At 41.4% G+C, this 18,577-nt stretch overlaps 1 protein-coding gene across 3 annotated transcripts in view; it reads left to right on the top strand.

Moving 5' to 3' along the window:
• The first annotated feature begins 6,571 nt into the window (after positions 1-6,571).
• MOB3B (MOB kinase activator 3B) overlaps positions 6,572-18,577 on the top strand; it is a 127,248-nt gene continuing 115,242 nt past the window's right edge. For all 3 annotated transcript variants that reach the window (XM_042452773.1, XM_042452772.1, XM_042452774.1), the window contains exon 1: positions 6,572-6,870. The gene's annotated coding sequence lies outside the window, so the exon portion shown is untranslated. The remainder of the gene's footprint in view (positions 6,871-18,577) is intronic.

Raw genomic sequence — 18,577 nt, 5'->3', positions numbered from 1 at the left:
ATAGCCTCGATGAACGTCTCTCTTGCCACACACACACACACACACACACACACACACACACACACTGAAGGGGAACCTCCACATTTTACCCTCGATGGATCCATGAGTCATGGTAAAATCCATAATTTTGGCCCCCAAACCTAACTTTGACTTATACATGAGGTCAACTTATAGTTCAGTATATATGATATTTCTCAGAGGAGAAAAGCAAATGTGTTTGGCGATGCCTTGAGGCGGCATAGTTCGACCCAATGGCATCATACAGCCCATCCTTAGGTCTCCGGGATGACCCTGATTTGACATTATTAACCATGTATGCTTCTTTTCTTTGGAGAATATCACACAGAGAAAAAGGATGGGAGTGAAGCAGGATGCTCCCATCTTTATTGCACAACTGTGTGTGGATTATCAGATGATGTCCCACGATGTGTCGCTCATCCCATCCTTCTCCCATCCTCAATGAAGTGGAATGGTCCTGTTACTTTTCATTAACAGGAAACTGCTGTGAATGAAAAGTGGCAGGACCATTCCACTTTATTGACAGGAGAAGGACGGGATGAGCGCGACATCCTTGCACAATCGTGCTATGAGGACAGGAGCATCCAGCATCTCTCCTTTTTCTCCATGTGATAATCTCCTCTCTCGTGTGTGTGTGTGTGTGTGTGTGTGTGTGTGTTTTATGAAAAAAAAATCGTAGGGGAAAAAAACAAACAAAAAATTAAGTCCAAACCCCAATCAATACTTTAGGGGCTTTGAATGAATTTCCTCCTTTTTAGAAGTTTCCTTCTTTGTTACATAGATCTGAGTGCATCTCTGGTAAAGCTGTCATTAATCCTGCATTTATTGTTGTGTACGGACATATAGTAATTCATGTGAGTATATTGTGGAGGGGGGCTCAAGAGTGGGAAGGTGGGCACTTTTGCATGCAGCAAAATATTATCTTGGGCTTCTTGCAGCTAAATGTTCTGAATCTATCCTGGTTGGAAGACATACTAACATTCTCACAATGCAGCTTTTAGGACTTCCTTTATAGTACTTGAAAGGTAAATATTCCTTGCTTTCTAATTTTACAGGATGGCTTAAATGTCCTATATTATATCCTCTAATGAAATCCCATTGGCTTTAGAAACAATCATCTCAAACCCTCCGAAATATTTATGGAGCCTTATTGACTTCCTTCCTATTCAGGTTTAGAGGATTTTCTCAGCAGAAATAAATAAATGAAAGTGGTTGTGTTCCCTTTCTCGTGAGAAGTTGGTTTTCATTAAAAAATACAATGTAAGCACAAACTATGGAAGCTGGGCCATTTCATAACATTGTGGGTGAGGAGTATGGATTACAGGCTACTTTGATTTAAAAAAAAAAAAGCTGCATGAAGAAAAATGAAACCATTATTAAAAACACAGTAGTATCTATTGTGTGGGTTGCTGTATTTTTTTTAAAAAAAAATTAAACTAGCATTGGCCCAAATCTTACACTATGAACACTGTTTTTCTTTCAGGAGTCCCATTAGGCAGTAAGAAGGATTTGAGCTTTTGAATTTAATGTAGATTTGCCTGTCCTCCAGCAAGGTATGCTTTTGCTGAATTATACAGGCAGAAATCTAGTGTTAGTGGTAGGAAAGGAGCAAGTGTTGTATGATCAGATCCACAAGGGTGATGAACAATTTGGGCACCAGAGACGAGTGTGCCAGTTTTTCAGACCACAAGGTAAAATATCAAGGCCTCAAATAGATTTTGAACCCTGGGTCTTAAATTAGTGCCCTAGGATATCTTAATATTGATTTTGCTTTTATGAATATGACCTGAAGAATGTTAATGATGAAATATTAAAATATTTCTCATTAATTTACTGTTGCCATATCACCGGGACATGTGTGGCTACTTCTGGGCAGAGAAAAAGGAGGCTGTAGGTCATGTGTTTAATAAATGTACAGATTGCTTTGTATAGTTGTTAGTTCCCTGTGCATAGAGAAGTTGGCATTTCTTCTATCACCTCTAGCATTTCATATCTGAAAACCGGGACATGTGTGGCCATGCAACGTCAGAGTGTGGCAAAGATGGCAAGAGTTATTTATTAGAAAGAACATGCAAACTAGGAGAGTCTGTATCAGTTTACTTTTGCCTCAGCCTCCTAGGAAGAAAGGGATTCTACCCCTTCCTCTCCCCTCCCTTCTACTGAGTTAACTGCATGCAAACTGAGTGAAGTAAGATGAGGACAAGGGGAAAGTGGGAAGAAGTGAGAGAAACTGGGACACTTAAAAAAACAGCTGAAGAAGTGAGATGGCAGAGGATTCATCTGAACTGTCCTTTTCAAATGGACCTGTGGAGGGTATGTTTTTTCAGGTATGCTGATGTGAGCAAGTTTATGGAACTGAAGGGTCATATTGCTGTGCACCATTTCCTTTTTGTAGGGGTGCACCCACTTTGTACTAGTTGCAGCAATGTGGTGCAGGAGAATTCCTGACTATTTCCCACACGAGAGCCTGCAAGAATGCAGGACAAGAGCAGTTTTTCCCTTACTGTTGCTAATGAAGTAACAGGAAGGCTTAACCCATGCCATTTCATTGGCATTTACAATAGGGCTTATGGCAGGGGTTGATTCCGCAATGGCAGGGAGAATGCAAAAAAGTGCAAGGGTCACTGACATTCCTCCCATGGGCCACTTGTTGTTCACCCCTGATGTAAGTATTTTGGATACATAGCCTTGATGGTTGCTTGTAATTAAGTGCTGATTGTAAAATATTTTTTACGCCCATCTTCTGCTTTGAATTTAGACAGAATAGTTCCATTAATTCACGCAGCCTGCTTTTATGATTGCTTCAGCACATCTTTGAACATAAACAATTCCAGCTTTCTTGAGCTATGTTGGCTGCATTTCAGGCTATTTCCAATTGTTCCAAGTGTAAGAGTTGGGTTGGCTGCTTGCATAGCGTGATAGCTTTCTGCCTTCAAATACGTGCTGAAAGCATGGCCTTGTCTCCCACAAAAATTGTTTTGTTTGCCTAACTCTAAAGTGAAAAGTAGAGGCTAGGAAGAAGAGTGAGGGATTACAGATCATTAGATGTATCAGAATTCCAATGAGAGAATGGCCCGGAATACACAGACAAAATGATGTGGCTTCAGGCTGCAGGGTGATATGTGTGTGTGTGCGCACCATTTACATGACACACGCACCGAACGTGGCCTGAAGCTGCATCATTTTCAAAGAATCGGGCCAAGAAAGAGTGGTTCAGGGCTGTGGTGGTGGCTCAAACTGAAACCGGGTTGCTGCAGTCCCAGTGCAAATTGCGCTAGTGTGGTCTCCTGCTGTTCCATTCGGCTTGTCTATTTCAGACCAAAGTGATCTTTAATTTCATCATGGAGAAAGCTGAGTCCACAAAACCATGTATTGTTGCTTGCTGATATATATGTGTGATTGTGACATGGACATCACAGATCAGACACTGGTAAGTACCTCCCTATTTGTTCATGTCTTTCCTATTCCTTCTCAGCCAGCATTACCTTAGACGTGAACATGTTAGGTTGAACAAAAATGAATTAAACAAACTAAAAGGTTCAGTAGAACATTGTTTCACTCTCCTATCTGCATATTTGGAAGTGCACTTAATTGCAGCCAACAGAGATAGTAATGTAAATGCACAAGGGGAAAATTATTTCAGTCTTTTACACCAAATTCAAATTGAGGTGAATGGTCGTTCAGGACTTTGTTTTTTCTGATAATTTGTGCTCAGCAACTATGCCACTCTTTGTTAAGGAAACAAAAATATTTAAATGAATATCAAAGCCAAGCCTGTTAGGGTCTAGCTTTGAATCAGCAGAGTAGCGGAAACATGTCTTTGTCTATACTTCTCTAAGAACTGAGACTGACTCAAAAAACAACAAACGCAAGCAGCTTGCAGTTTAAACAAAAGTTTACTAATGGTTTAAATCTACTAGAGGCTATATCCTAATCTAGCGAATTAACAGTTCAGGAAGAATGATCTGGACAGATTCTGTATGTGGATTGGAGAGAAGGTAGCATCTTGCCCTTCACATCAGGTAACAAAATATAATGGAGTGACTCTTATGGGATCTGGGCAAAGCTTGTAAACATTAGCCTCACTCTCATTAACACCATTAATGTTAGTGCTAACTTATTAACACCAAATCATCAAAAGAAATAATTCATTAACATTAAAATGGTAATAGCAAATTATAAATTTCGTTAATAGATTTATTAAATCGTTAGAATAAAAATCATTTACAGTGACTGAATATGGCCAAAAATTGAGAAATGGTCACAATTAATTATCACTCTAAAACAACTTTGTTGGCACTTAACGATTAAAATAATAATGTTAAAAACCATTTCGGAAAGCATTTAATGAATTATAAATAACAAATTATTTTGTAACATACTCTTTCCAATCTTGTACCAGGGTTTTGTGATCCCACCAACACTGGTGGAGGAAACAGACTTCACAAAAGGAAGATTTCAGTTCATGAATTCAGCCCAAGCAATGATGGAGGAAGACCTGCTCAGTTAGTGCTTCTGCACCTCACAAAAACCAATCCAAAACCCTTGTAAGACTTGTAAACCCTCATGTTTACAAGTCTTACATCAAAGAGCAATCAAAAAGGCACTAAAGTAAATTTGTACGGTGTGCTCTGTAAGCATTTATATGGACAATGATGATATGATTAATGTTTGTGGTCTGTAAACAAAACAATAAAAAAACCATACATACACCCATGCTGTGAAACTTAGGCCGTTTACACACTTGCACTTGGGATGTCTGCAGGACGTCCCATTTTAAAAAAGGGGCGTCTCTTCTAGACGCCCCTGGGTCTAATACGGACTCTGTCCGTACAATATGGTGCCGGCCGTTCCACACGGCCGGCGCCATCTTTACGTATCGGACGCATAGCGTCTGAACGTGTCGCGGCGCCTATAATGTCGTGAATGCGCCAGCGGCGCCTTGCAACGTCATAGAGGCGCCGCAAGAAGGAGCTCCATTTTGGAGCTCCTTTTTTGCTCCGCGCGGGAGCTGCGCGGTGTGGCTGCTACGGCTCCCGCACGGCGGTCTATAACCCGCCTTAGTTTTCATATCACCATCTTGCATGAAGGTTTGTATTTGTATTTCTTTATCCTAAAGCCCAGATGCTCAATTACAAGTGGTGATGATAACAGCATTCTTGAAAAGTCATTAAAAAGCAAGATTATACAATATGATAGGTACTTACAACACTGTATATCAGAAGTCTGAAGGTACTAAAACTCACTTGTAGAGCACAGCAACTGCACACTGAAGGTCCTGGGTTCAATCCATGGCACTGCCAATTGAAAAGACTGTTCCAGCCCAATTTTCTAATTTATCAAGGTCCTTTTGAATTCTGTCCCTATCTTCCGATGTGTTAGCTAGTCCAAGATGTGTATCACCCACAAACTGGATAAGGATTCTCTCGACCACATCATCTTCTAAGTCATTGGGAAAAATATGGCAAACCCAGGACAGAATGCTGTGGCAATTTACTTGAGCAACTTCCCTCCAGTTTGAAGTCCAACTATCGATGACGACTCTTTGAACATGGATTTCCAACCAGTTATGGATCCATGTGTCAATGTTTCCATCTATTTCACAATTAAAATATGCTTGCATCATAAGGAATGTTGCATACAAAATAAAAACAATAGTGCAGAACAACTAATTCACTTTGCACTTGTCAAAAGGAAACTAGACTTCAGGTTACTATCAATATAATCCTATGTACGACTATTGAGAAATTGGGCAGAAATTGGATTGATTGTGGACAAGTGTACATTCGCCATAAAATCTTGGTGGCCCCCAGGTTTTCCAGATTTGTAGCAAACCTGAGAGTCTGTTCACTGGCGGGTCCCAAACTTTGGTCCTCCAGATGTTTTAGACTTCGGCATCCAGAATTCCTGACTGTTGGCCAACCTGGCTAGGGCTTCTGGGAGCTGAAGTCCAAAACACCTGGAGGGCCACAGTTTGGAAACCACTGATCTACACTATTATTAAGGACATCAGTCCTGGGGATTGTAGTTTATTGTGGGCCCAGAGCTCTCTGACAGCTAAATGTCTCACAAAACTAGTTTCCAGAATTCCTTAGCCCTATGTTTGACCCTTGACTTATCCACGGGTCAAGTCAAAATCCATAATTTTGGTTCCAAAACTTGCCCTCAACTTATACGTGAAGTCGACGTATAATCGAGTATATACGGGTAGTATTATTTTAGAGATATTTTAATCACGTAATGTAATTGTTTTGGATTATATGCCACTTGGCAGGTTTTGATTCTCCCCCACCTTTTTCTTATTTTATTTGACTCTTACTAGGTAAGCGCTGCACAAACTTTACAGCGCTCTATAAATAAATGTTAATAATAATGCTACTAGAGATGCCACTGGACCCCTGCCCTCTTGGGCATCCTTTCCTTTCCTCTTGGCCCAGGAGAGGCACTTTAGCCACTCTCCCTTGGGCAGCTCAAGGGACAGAGAGAAGGGAGCCCTGCAGTACCTAGGCGCGGCCTCTGGGGGCGCTGCCTTGCATTCCATCCTCAGCCCAGGAGGACTTTTTGGCCATAGCTCTGGCAAAGCAGCACTGCTCCTGGAAGCAGAAAAGGGGAGTTTTTCCTTTTCCTTTCCCCCCATTTTTTTTCCATCCCTGGGACTTTGGGGTCCGAGTGGGGCGTGGGCAGCCTGTTCCCCGCCTAGCATCCCACCCTCCTGGATCGTTTTGCCTTTGGAGGAGGATCGCCTGGGATTGCACTGGATGATCCTCAGTTTTTGGACTACTGTATATATTTGCATACAGTATATATATTTGCAGAGGCTTGGAGGAGGAGAGACCCTGGAGCTGCTGAAAGGTAAATCCCAGAGAAGGGTAAATGTATGTATGTATGTATTTTGCAAGTTGATCCTCCCTTACCCCCCTTTCCCCCCTGATCCTACTTGTTTTGGGTTGCATTTTATTTTATTTTGGGGGTCGCCTTTAAAATGCTCTGCAGATGGAGGAGGGAAGGAGAGGTGTGTTTTGTGTCTCTGTCTGGGAAAGGGAGAGAAGGAAACCATGCCTCTTGCATTGTGCAACAATGTCTCCTAAAAGTTGCCTCCCTCCTTCCTCTCCTTTTTTGTTTCTTTCCCCCTCTTCTTTCCTGGAATGAACCCGTGTGGACGCTTCTTACGGGATCATCCCGGTATAATCAGCCCCACTCGGGTTCACTCGCCAGGAGAAGATTGGCAAACTACTTTAACTGCCTTCTGGCTCCATGCTGTGGAATTCTGGGAATTGTAGCTTGTTGTAGGCACCAGAGCTCTCTGAGGTCCAAACCACACTGCAGAAATAGTCCAGTTTGAGACCGCTTTAACTGCCCTGGCTCAGGGCTAAGGGATTCTGGGACCTCTACTTTGGGGAGGCATTTAGCCTTCTCTGTTAAAGAGCTCTGTGCCACAATGAACTACAGTTCCCAGGATTCCCTAGCCTTCAGCCAGGGCAGTTAAAGCGGTGTCAAACTGGGTTAGTTCTGCAGGGTGTTTTGGACCTGACAGAGAAGGCTATAAAGTCCAAACACACTGCAAAAATAATCCACATTGGGACCGTTTTAACTGTCCTGGCTCGTTGCTAAGGAATCCTGGGACTTGTAGTTTCTTGTGGCACCAGAGTACTCTCTGACAGAGAAGGCTAAATGTCTCACAAAACTACAGTTTCCAGAAGCCCCTAGCACTGAGCCAGCGCAGTTAAAGCGGTGTCAAACTGGATTATTTCTGCCGTGTGGATTGGACCTTAAAGTCCTGTACTTGGTACAGTATTTGTTTTCTTCCCTTTCCATGGGAATAAAGAAAAGAGGGTCCTAAAGCAACCAAGGTCAGAAGTCTGAGAAAGAAGCCTTTGGAAAAAAGGTTTTATTTGGGGGTTTTGGAGCAGGGAGGAGGATAGCAGTGCTGGATGGTCTGGCCTTTGTTGGGAAATCTAGTCCAACCAGAGACTTCTCTCACCTTTTTTAGGGTAAGTGTGTGTGACTTAAGACAGAGCTGCACTGCAGAATTAATACAGTTTGACATCGCTTGAATTGCCATGGTTCCATGCTGTGGGTTCCTGGGATGCATAGTTTGTTATGGCCCAAGACAAAGGAGGCTAAGCGGCTCACAAAACTACAAATCCCAGGATTCCAAAGGAGGGAGCCATGTAGTTAAAGTGGTGTCAAACTGCATTCATTCTACAGTGATTACCAGACCTTAGGCTGCATCCACACTATAGAAATAATCTGATTTGACACTGCTTGAACAGCCATGGCTCAGTGCTGTGTGAGTGTGGGAATGGTAGCTTTGTGAAACATTTGGTAGTTTTGTGAGATAGTTGACCTTCTCTGTCAGAGAGCTCTGGTGCCACAGCAAACTACAGTTCCCAGGATTCCATAAGACAGAGCCATGGCAGTTCAAGTGGTGTTGCACCGGATTATTTCTGCAGTGTGGACACAGCCTTATGGAGTGGAGTGATGATGACCACACTGCATCCCACAGAGCTGTTGAAGGAAGACCCATTCCCTCCATTCAGGCAGAATTGTGTGTGGATATAGTCTTGTTGTTGTTGTTGTTGTTGTTGTTGTGTGCCTTCAAGTTCTTTCCAATTTAGGGCGACTCTATCATGGGGTTTTCTTGACAGGATTCGCTGAGGCAGGGTCACCTGAGGTCCTCCTTTTCCAGGACACATCCTACATTTCAGCCTCCATCCAAAATGTCCTCCCTTTTGAGCATGACTAAGAAGCACAGATTCACATTTGTATTCTAGTTTCTAGCATTTCTTTTTGTCACCTCCTACATTTTTCTTGAATGCCCTACATTTCGTGGTGCCTCGTCCCCCTTTGCGGTTAGGACACCTGGTCATCATGCTTAGAGGCGGTTTGCCATTGCCTTTCCCTTGAGGCTGAGAGAGTGTGACTTCGCCAGGGTCACCCAGTGGGTTTTGCGGCCAAACTGGGATTCGGACCCTGGGCCTCCAGAGTCATAATCCAACACTCAAATCGCTATGCCACACTGGCTTAAATATAGTCTTGGATGCTTCTTTTTCACCAGGGAAAAATCCAGGGAAGCTGGATATATATGTTGTTGTTTTGTTGTCATTTGGTGGGAAGGTAGCTGAACTCTTCTGGATCTTCTGTCAAACATCTGGATTCTCCATCGCTCCTCCCTTCAATGCAGTAAATGAGTTTGTTTGGAAAACTGAGAGGAAGAAAAAAAAAATCTCTTTTTTCTCTTTCTTTTAATAAAAACCTTCACTAAGCCTGACTCAACCCACACATAACACAGAAGATGTGGTCTTCCCTCCTCATATTATTGTGTGCAAAGCCTTTTGACATGTTGCGCCTGGCCTTCTTTGCGGTTTTTAAAGGAAACCAAAAGAGCCCCACATCCGAAAGAGTGGCCCATAGAAACAGAGCATTGAATGGGCTTTTCTTTCCTTGTTATTTATATTCTGAATAGAAGGCGATGAAAGAAGAGAGCAGGAGGGGAACCATTTCTTTTGTCCAGTTTTTTTTATAAAAATCCTGCTGGTGAATTGTTTTAAAAGCTAGACGGCCTGGAAGAAGAGAAATCTGGAGCTGCTGCCACACGGAAGAATTAATGCAGTTTAATACCACTTTAATTGTCATGGTTCCATCCTATGGACCCCTGGGATTTGTAATATGTCGTGGCAGATCTCTCTGCTGTTGTTGTTTTGTGCCTTGAAGTCGTTTCCAACTTACGGCAACCCTAAAGCGACCCTTTCATGGGGTTTATCTTGGTAAGATTTGTTCAGAGGAGGTTTGCCATTGCTTTTTCCCTGAGGCTGAGAGTATGTGACTTCTCCTAGGTCACCTGGCACATTTTCATGGCCAAGCTGGGAATCAAACCCTGGTTGCCAGAGTCCTAGTCTGACACTCTAACCATTACGCTACACTGGCTCCCAACCTCTCTGACGACGGCTAAATTCCTCACAAAGTTACAAATCCCAGGATCCCATAGCATTGAGCCATGGCAGTTAAAGTAGAGTCAAACTGCATTAATTCTGAAGTGTAGACGCAACCAGGGAAGGATGTAGAGAAGGGGGGAAACCACCACACAGATTTTGTTTTAATCCTAGATGGTGAAGAGGCGAGGATGTTCTTCCATGCTGTGTCCGGATGGTCTTTGTAGTGGATATAAACGTATTCCTGATTTAAGGGATTGGCCCGGCTTGTGTTAAGGCATCTCTTCTTTTTCTGCCTTAAGGGAGTCCCAAACTGGTTATTCTGGGTCTGCCACTTTGAACGTGTTTGATTTGTATCTCTGGGGGGAGGTAATGCCTGAAAATCAACAAGTGTCAACAAGTGTGCTTTTATTTTGGGGATAGGGGTGGACGAAATTTCATCCCAAAGTGAGAATAATAATAATAATAATAATAATAATAATAATAATAATGGATGTATAATAACTCTTACTCTTCTCAACTAATGTTGGCCAGTGACTCTTTCCCAGCCCCGCTTGACAGGCACAAGGTGAAAGCTCTCAAAATGTGCAATGTGCAGGCTATTTGTGTGTATTATTATTATTATTATTATTATTATTATTATTATTTCTTACCCGCCTCTCCCCATGGATCAAGGTGGGGAAAAAGAACGATTAACAGACAAACAACATCAGTTAAAAGACATCAGTTAATCCAAATTATAGCTAATTTGGGCTACAAAAAAAAGAGCCCAGTCACATCAGGGGAAAGTTACAATGGATAGATGCCTGTGTATGAGTTAGGATTATTGGCTTGTTTTACATGATTATGTATCTGTCATTTCTTTTGTTTGTTTGGATGTTTAAATTAGTGTTGTGTAATTTTTTTGGCTTGTTTTTGTGTTGTTGACGTAGACGTTGTATGCCACATTTTGTTGGTTGGTGCTTTTATGCAGTAAAATGAACCAAAACCAATTTTAAAAAGCCACCTGTTAAAACACGCATCGATTTAAAAGGACAAACAAGATGTGTTATTATGTGTTAAGCTCACATAATACATATTAAAATGATCCACATTGTGTGGTGTGCCTTCAAGTAGTTTCTGACTTATGACAACTCTGGGGTGAACCTGTCCTGGGGTTTTCTTGGCCAGATTTGTTCAGAGGAGGTTTGCCATTGCCTTCCCCTGAAGCTGAGAGTGGATTTAATTGCTGAGTTAGAAAATGAACTCTGAACTCCAGAATCGTGGTCCAACACTCAGAGCACTACATCAAGCTGGCTCTCTCTTTAGTCATCTGCTTACTGCTAAGGGGGAAAGGAGGCCCAGAGCCAAAGCTCTTGGGACTAGTGTGACCTGTTTGTCACCTCTCAGGCAAAGCTCATTACGAATGGAAATGACCCACAGTTATATAAAATGGAGGAGAGAGGAGAGATGAAGTGGACTTGAGCCAAATGTTTGACCATATGGTCTTTGTTCATCAAATTAACAGAGGGGTCAGAACAGCTTGAAGGGGGAAGAATTTGCATCCCTGTTGGTTCAATCAAACCAGTTAAATGATGGGGCAAGCTGCTGGTTAAAAGATAGAATAGAATCATAGAGTTAGAAGACATCCCAATAGCCATCCAGTCTAACCGCCTGCCATGCAGGAACTCACAATTAAAGCACTCCTGACAGATGGCCATCCAGCCTCTGTTTAAAAACCTCCAAAGAAGGAGATGCCATCACACACAGAAGTAGCATATTCCTCTCTCAAACAGCTCTTAAGGTCATGCAGTTCTTTCTAATGTAGTGTTAGAACCACTTTTTCAGTCATTTTGAATCCATTGCTCCAGGTCCTATTTTCTGGAGCTGCAGAAAACAAACCTGCTCCATCCGCAATATGACATCCTTTGAAATATTTAAACATAACTATCATGTCACCTCTTAAGCTTCTTTCTCCAGGCCAAACATACTCAGCTCCCTAAGTCGCTCCTCATAGGGCATGCTTCGATTTCTTCACTGTAGCAAAACAAATATGGTAACTAGGGATTTAGCAGCAGCATGGTGTCTTGGAAGTCTTCATAGGGTTGCCATAAGTCAAAGCCAAGTTGATGGCAATTAGTAACAAAATGACTTTTTGGCCTCACTGTAATCACCAGTGTCTGGTAGCTACTGTTGGAATTATTTCAATTTGTGAAAACGGGGAGTTTGGAAATGATCAGGAGTACTGGAATTATTACATGCTTCTCATTAGCTTACATAATAATTTCTGTTTTCAGAACAAATATGAAAAGCAGAATGTGAATCACTTTGTTGTCGTGTGCCTTCAGGGCTTTAGAATCTTCCATTTATTTAACATGTTTATGATTTATTTTGGTAAGCACATTATTTCCAAGCTTTTCATCCCTAAGACTCCTTCTGGATCAGTAGCGGTAGACCTCAGTTAATGAAATAGATATTTGTTTTTGTTGTTGTTATGTGCCTTCAAGTTGTTTCCAACTTAGGTTGGTCCTAAGGTGAAATTCTCATAGGATTTTCTGGGCATGTTTCTTCAGAGGGGGTTTGCCATTGCCATCTTCTGAGGCTGAGAGAATGTGACTTGCCAGTGCATTTCCATGTCCGAGTCGGGATTTGAACTCTAGTTTCCAGAGTCATAGTCCAGCTCTCAAAATACTACACCAATGTTGGCTGATGTATCACTGTAGAAGTGTAGAACTTTGTAAGTATATAAAACAGAGGAATCCATACTAGCACTTTTGAAAGTGTATATGCTAACGTTTTGCACTGTTTCATAATTTTTATCCCCTGCTCACTTCTTTCTTGAAACAGAAGTCAGGGCTAAGAGAAGACATTTTAGTCACAATCTTTCATTGTTGTCTAAGGAAAGTGTGGACAGATGTTGACCTGATTCATTGTCTGTTAATATTCAGAATTCTCTTCCAAAATTATTAATCACACCAACTTGTTTATACTGGGGAGGAAGTAGAACTGGATCAGTCTCAGTATTGAACATTTGATCAACCTAGTTCCAACTTTTGGGACAGGTATAAATCTTTACTTATTTAATTCTCACATATGAGAACAAAAAATTAAAATTTTCTCTGCATTGGAAACATTTTGGAAGTTTTTGTGCAATTTTTTAATTTTGTATTTTGGGGCTTTTTGAAAAAATTTATTTGTCCCAAAAATGTGTTATCTGCAAAGTAAAGTTTTGTTTAAAGAAAATACAATGGCTTTTTGAACAGAAAATAATGGAAACTGGGGCAAGAGTTAAAACTCTCACAGTTTCTGATAATGAGAAAATGTTTGAATAGTTTTGTCAGTTTTCAATGATGAAAAAATGTGTGAATATTAATTATATCTCTAGTGGTACTGCTTTCTCACATGCTTGGTTCATTGTCTGACCACAAATATACAGATAGAGCCTGTGTGAATACTGACCCCAGCTTAGGGAAACATCTTATTGTAATACATTTTCTGCATACGGATTAAGCCTAACTGATCTAAAATTCCAGAATCTGAAATATTCCAAAAATCAAAACCTTTCATGGGTGGCTAAGGTAGTGGCATATTTGCTTTTGGTTCAGTATACACAAGCATTGTTATATGTATAAAATTATTTAAAATGTTGTATAAAAGTACCTTCAGGCTATGTTTTTACAGCGCATATGAAACATCAATAGATTTCATGTTTAGGCATGGATCCCATCTCTTTAAGCTATCTCATGATGTACGTATATTTAAATACAGACATAGTCAGCTCCCCGTATTTGATGATTTCCCTTTCACAGAGTTGATGATTAACCAATTTGACTAATATATTATTTCCAGGAATCTCTAGGTCCTCCAGAGCAATTCTGTCATCAACTTCCAGTCACACGGGAGGATCTGGACAGTCCTAGAGAAGTGTTCTAGCGTGATTTTTATTTATATTTATGGTTTTTCCACTTTCACAGAGGGAATTGCCACTAAACTGCATGAATGTGGGCCCCCCAAGCACATTCCAAAATCCAACAGAATCCCAAATATTTCTGGTCACTAGCATTTCGGATAAAGGAAACTCAACCTGTATTAGAGAGAGAATTTCCAGTCCATTAGAGCGAGACCATAGTAAAGCAGTGGTATGGGTTTTCGCAATGTATCTTATTAAGTTCCATATAAGCACCAATTAGTAATGGATGCAAAAGACTTCTGCGTAAGACCCAGAAAAATCACTAGTACATTAGATGGACATTTGGGATATTGTTCCAAATATGGTTATCACACAGCTATGAATTTGGGCCTTATTTAGCGTACTGCTGCCATTTCTGAACTGCCACAGCTTAGGATTCAATAGTGTACGTGTGTTGTGTGCCTTCAAGTCATTTCTGACTTAAGGAGACCCTGTCATGGGGTTTTCTTGGCATGTTTCTTAAGAGGGGGTTTGCCATTGCCGTCTTCTGAGGCTGAGAGAGTGTAATTTGCCCAGAGTCACTCAGTGGGTTTCCACGGCTGAGCAGGGATTCAAACCCTGCTCTTCAGAGTCACAGTCCAATGCTCAAACCACTACAACACGCTGGTTCATAGATCCAAAACACATTGCAGAAATAATCCAATTTGAGACCACTTTAACTGTCCTGGCTCAATGCTAGGGAATCCTGGGAACTGTAGTTTTGTGAGACCTTTAGCCTTCTGCATGAGAGAGCTCTGGTGCCACAATAAACTACAATTCCTAGGCTCCCCTAGCACTGAGCCAGGGTAGTTAAAGCGGTCTGGATTGTTTCTGCAGTGTGTTTTGGACCTTAGACTGCAGTGTAAAATAATGAAGAAACAATGTGCTTTTCCAGTGCATTGTCACTTCATAATATTTTACCTATTTATAGTTGCATATATAGTTGCACAACATATTTTTATTTGGACATCTAGCCTGCTGTGTTTTCTCCCTTTGACCAGTCTGACTGCTTTTCAAGGGCTGCTTATTTAAAGTTTGAAATAATTTAGAATCAGACTGTGGAAAAAGAGGTGTGTGTGTGTATGTGTGTTTTAAATATAATTCCCAGAATCCCCCAACCAGCATTGTCTCTAGGTTGGAAACTAGAGGAGTTGTAGCTGGGGGGGAAAACAACTTTGCCAAGCTGTTTAAAATCTACATACCGTATTTTCCGGCGTATAAGGCGACTGGGCATATAAGACGACCCCCAACTTTTCCAGTTAAAATATAGAGTTTGAGATGTACTCACCGTATAAGACTACCCCTCTTCCAAAGCACACCAAGTAAAAATTTAAAAACCATCAGATTTGATTGCAGTATGGTAATTTTAATTCAAATGACATGCAGGTACTTAGCAAGAAAATTTGTTGTATACAAAGCCTGCTTGGATTGGTCAGCTGTCCCTGCCTGCCCAGCCCTCCCTGTCTCCAAGACTATCAGAGCGGTAGCTGCTTTCATACAATCACTGCATATGGTGGGGATGCAGCCGCAGCCGTTTTTGAGCTCCCCCCACCATATGCAGCAAGCGCAGATTCTCCAGTCCAGCTCAGAAGTTTCAGCACATGCCCTTTAAGATGACACCTGGCGTATAAGACCACCCCCAACTTTTGAGAAGATTTTCCTGGGTTAAAAAGTAGTCTTATACGCCAGAAAATACAGTACCTAACAAGGAATTTGTTAGCATTTCATTTATACTGTAAAGGAAGTAATAAAAGAAGGTTTGTTTGCTAAAATTGCCTCTGTCGTAACCTGTTAAAGGTAAAAAGAAGAAAAAAAGTTGGCAGGCACGCTGTGTGGGAGATTTCACTTCCTTTATTACAGGAAACTACTCCCATTTATGCCATTTCTTATTACTGCATTTACAGCTTTGTCAGTATACTTCACGATATTCCAAAAGACAAAAAATAGCTCCTTGCCCCATCAAGATTACAGTCTTAACACTCATTCAAAAATTTTGAGCATTTTAAAAAAAACTCTAGAGTTGGGGAAAAACAGATTTTAAAAAAAACAAGTTTAAAACTGGGTTTATTGTTTATTTTTTGTATAAGGTTTTGGTTGAGCTTATATTAACTGAAGGATGTTTGTGAATAGCCTTTCTTGCACTATACAGTAAAATGAATAAAAAGAAGCGACTGACGCAGAGTACTGATCTCACAATGAACATCTGCCAATAAACGGTTAAAGTTAAAATGGTTAAATCCAGTTGTTCTTGTTCCGATAAGAGGATTGGAAAATAGTAATAATTGTTGCTGTTTTATCTGTTCAGATTGTTTCTGACTTATGGCGACCCTTTCGCAGGGTTTTCTTGGCACGATTTGTTCAGAGGGGGTTTTCAGTTGCCTTCCCCTGAGGCTGAGAGTGTGTGACATGACCAAGCTTATCAGTGGGTTTCCTGGCCAAGCTGGGAATCGATAGCAAAGCTTTTAAAAAAACCAATTAAAAACAAACAAAGAGGAGTGGTCTTTTAAAAAAAAAGTCGTTTGGTTTAAACCATGGCTTCACCTAACCTGGTTTACACCATGGCTTAAACTATCTGGTTTAAAACAGGGTTTACATTTACTTGGTTTAAACCATGGTTTAAATAACCTGGTTTAAACCATGATTTAAACTAACCTGGTTTGAACCAGCCATCCACCTGATGAACCCTGTAACTCTTTTTCTCAGGATCCCAGACTGCCTCTACATTCTGCAACATGAACCATATGTTCCGCTCTGCAGTGGTTGCACAAACAGTCCAGTTTTCTTGTTGATAATCCTGGAAGAGTGGTGGGTGTGCATTAATCTTTCTCTCGGTACTTGTCAGAAGTGCATCACCTGGCATGACACTGCAGATCTTTACAACTTAGTCTCTCCTCCCCATTTCCCTATCTAGCATTCAGTCATCTTGGGTTAAGGAAAATCCAGGTGTGCAGATGAAGGTGCTGTGTATTTATAGATTGCTAGTGGTTTAATGATTCAGGGTTTATGGCAGGGATACGAGGATGGAGTGCAACCCTTGGGCTCACTGCCTGCGTCAGAGCTCCCAAAGGATCTCATCAGCTGTGTGCAGTTTTTGTTTCATAGCTTTGCCTTCTGCCAATCTTGACTGTCTTTCAGACTGCTAGAAAAGGTTTGGGTTTTTTTGTACTCTACCTTTTAGAATCTTTCAGGGTTTATCCACACTGCAGAAATAGTCCATTTTAACAGCACTTTAACTGCCATGGCTCAGTGCTGTGGAATTCTGGGAATTGTAGTCTGTTGTGACACCAGAGCACTGTGACAGAAAAGGCTAAACATCTCACAAAACTACCATTCCCAGAATAACATAGCATTGAGCCACGGCAGTTAAAGTGGTGTCAAATTGGATTATTTCTGCAGTGTGGATGGAATCTCAGCTAGCAAATTCACTAGCCATGCTGATTGAGGGATTATGGAAGTTGTAGTTGAAAAAAGTAACTTTTTCAGGTTCTGAGACAGAGCCGTGTTAGCTTGGAATATCAGTATGCAAAAGGATCTTTTAAAATAGATTACTTAGGTGCATTACAGACCGCCGAAAAGCGGCGCCCTGCCTGCATCATCATTAGCTGCGCCAAGAAGCCCCAGCGGCCAAACCGCGAGGCTTCCTGGCGCAGCTAAAAAGAAGTGCCAAAATAGTGCTTCTTGCGTTGCGGAAATGATGCGACGAGGCTCCAGTGGCGCACTCGGCGCATCATTCTCATGACGCTAAGCATCCAGCATGTAAAAATGGCTGCGCCATGTGTATAGGGCGCGGCCATTTTTACGCCCCCATCATGTGCTAGGGGTGAGACCGGTATGGACGCAAGGGCCTCAGCCAACCCCTACCACATGACGGGGGCGCCGCAAAGGCTCGTGCAGAACGGGCCCTTATACGCAAGTTTGCCAAGAAATACTTTCAAACAATCTCTGCTATGTTCATCTGACTATGATGAACATAGCTGTGTTACATACCAGTACGCAAATTTGTAGAACCTTTGAGACTAATTGTACAAAATAACTTGTAACACATGCTTTCGTAGAATTGGCCTGCTTCCTCAGATGCATGGCTTATGTTACAACTTGTTTTACACTGTGAGTCTCAAAGGTGTTACAAGATACCTTTGCATACTGATTTTCCACGTTTTGATCTTCTGGGAAAAGTGCCTGGCATTCAGTTTGTATACGTAAGTGTACTTTGCACTTGCCTGCTGCGTTGTGTCTTAACATGACTCACCATTTTAAAACCATCTCAGGGGTTACTAGGTAAAACCACATGTAAGCATTTTTGTTGAGTTAGCTGCATTCCAGAATTTGGAATAGTGAACAAAAAAATGAACCTGATACAGGACCACAGGACAGGAGACCACAATGTCAAACTATGCATGAAGTGGATTTGAACAAACCAGTCCTGAACTGAGTCAGAACCTGAATTTTTTCCCCTTCGAATATCTATTGAACAAAAGACAAACAGAGCCTACAGCTGGGGGGAAATAGTGACTTTTTTCCTTTCTTAAACAGTGAAACTCTGTTTTGCAAAGGCTTTTTATGCTCATTCATTCCCCCCTCTTCCCTCCTCATCTACTTTCAGCATTGGAGAGATGTGATGGAAGGCTGGAGAAGCACAGATAATCAAAGTCAGGTTGCAGCACTATGTCTGCATTAAAAAATGGAATAAAACTTGACT

The sequence above is a fragment of the Sceloporus undulatus genome, chromosome 2, assembly GCF_019175285.1.
Source record: "Sceloporus undulatus isolate JIND9_A2432 ecotype Alabama chromosome 2, SceUnd_v1.1, whole genome shotgun sequence".
Lineage (NCBI taxonomy): Eukaryota > Metazoa > Chordata > Lepidosauria > Squamata > Phrynosomatidae > Sceloporus > Sceloporus undulatus.
Note: the sequence above shows the minus strand (reverse complement) of the source record. Positions and strands in the feature narration are given on the sequence as shown.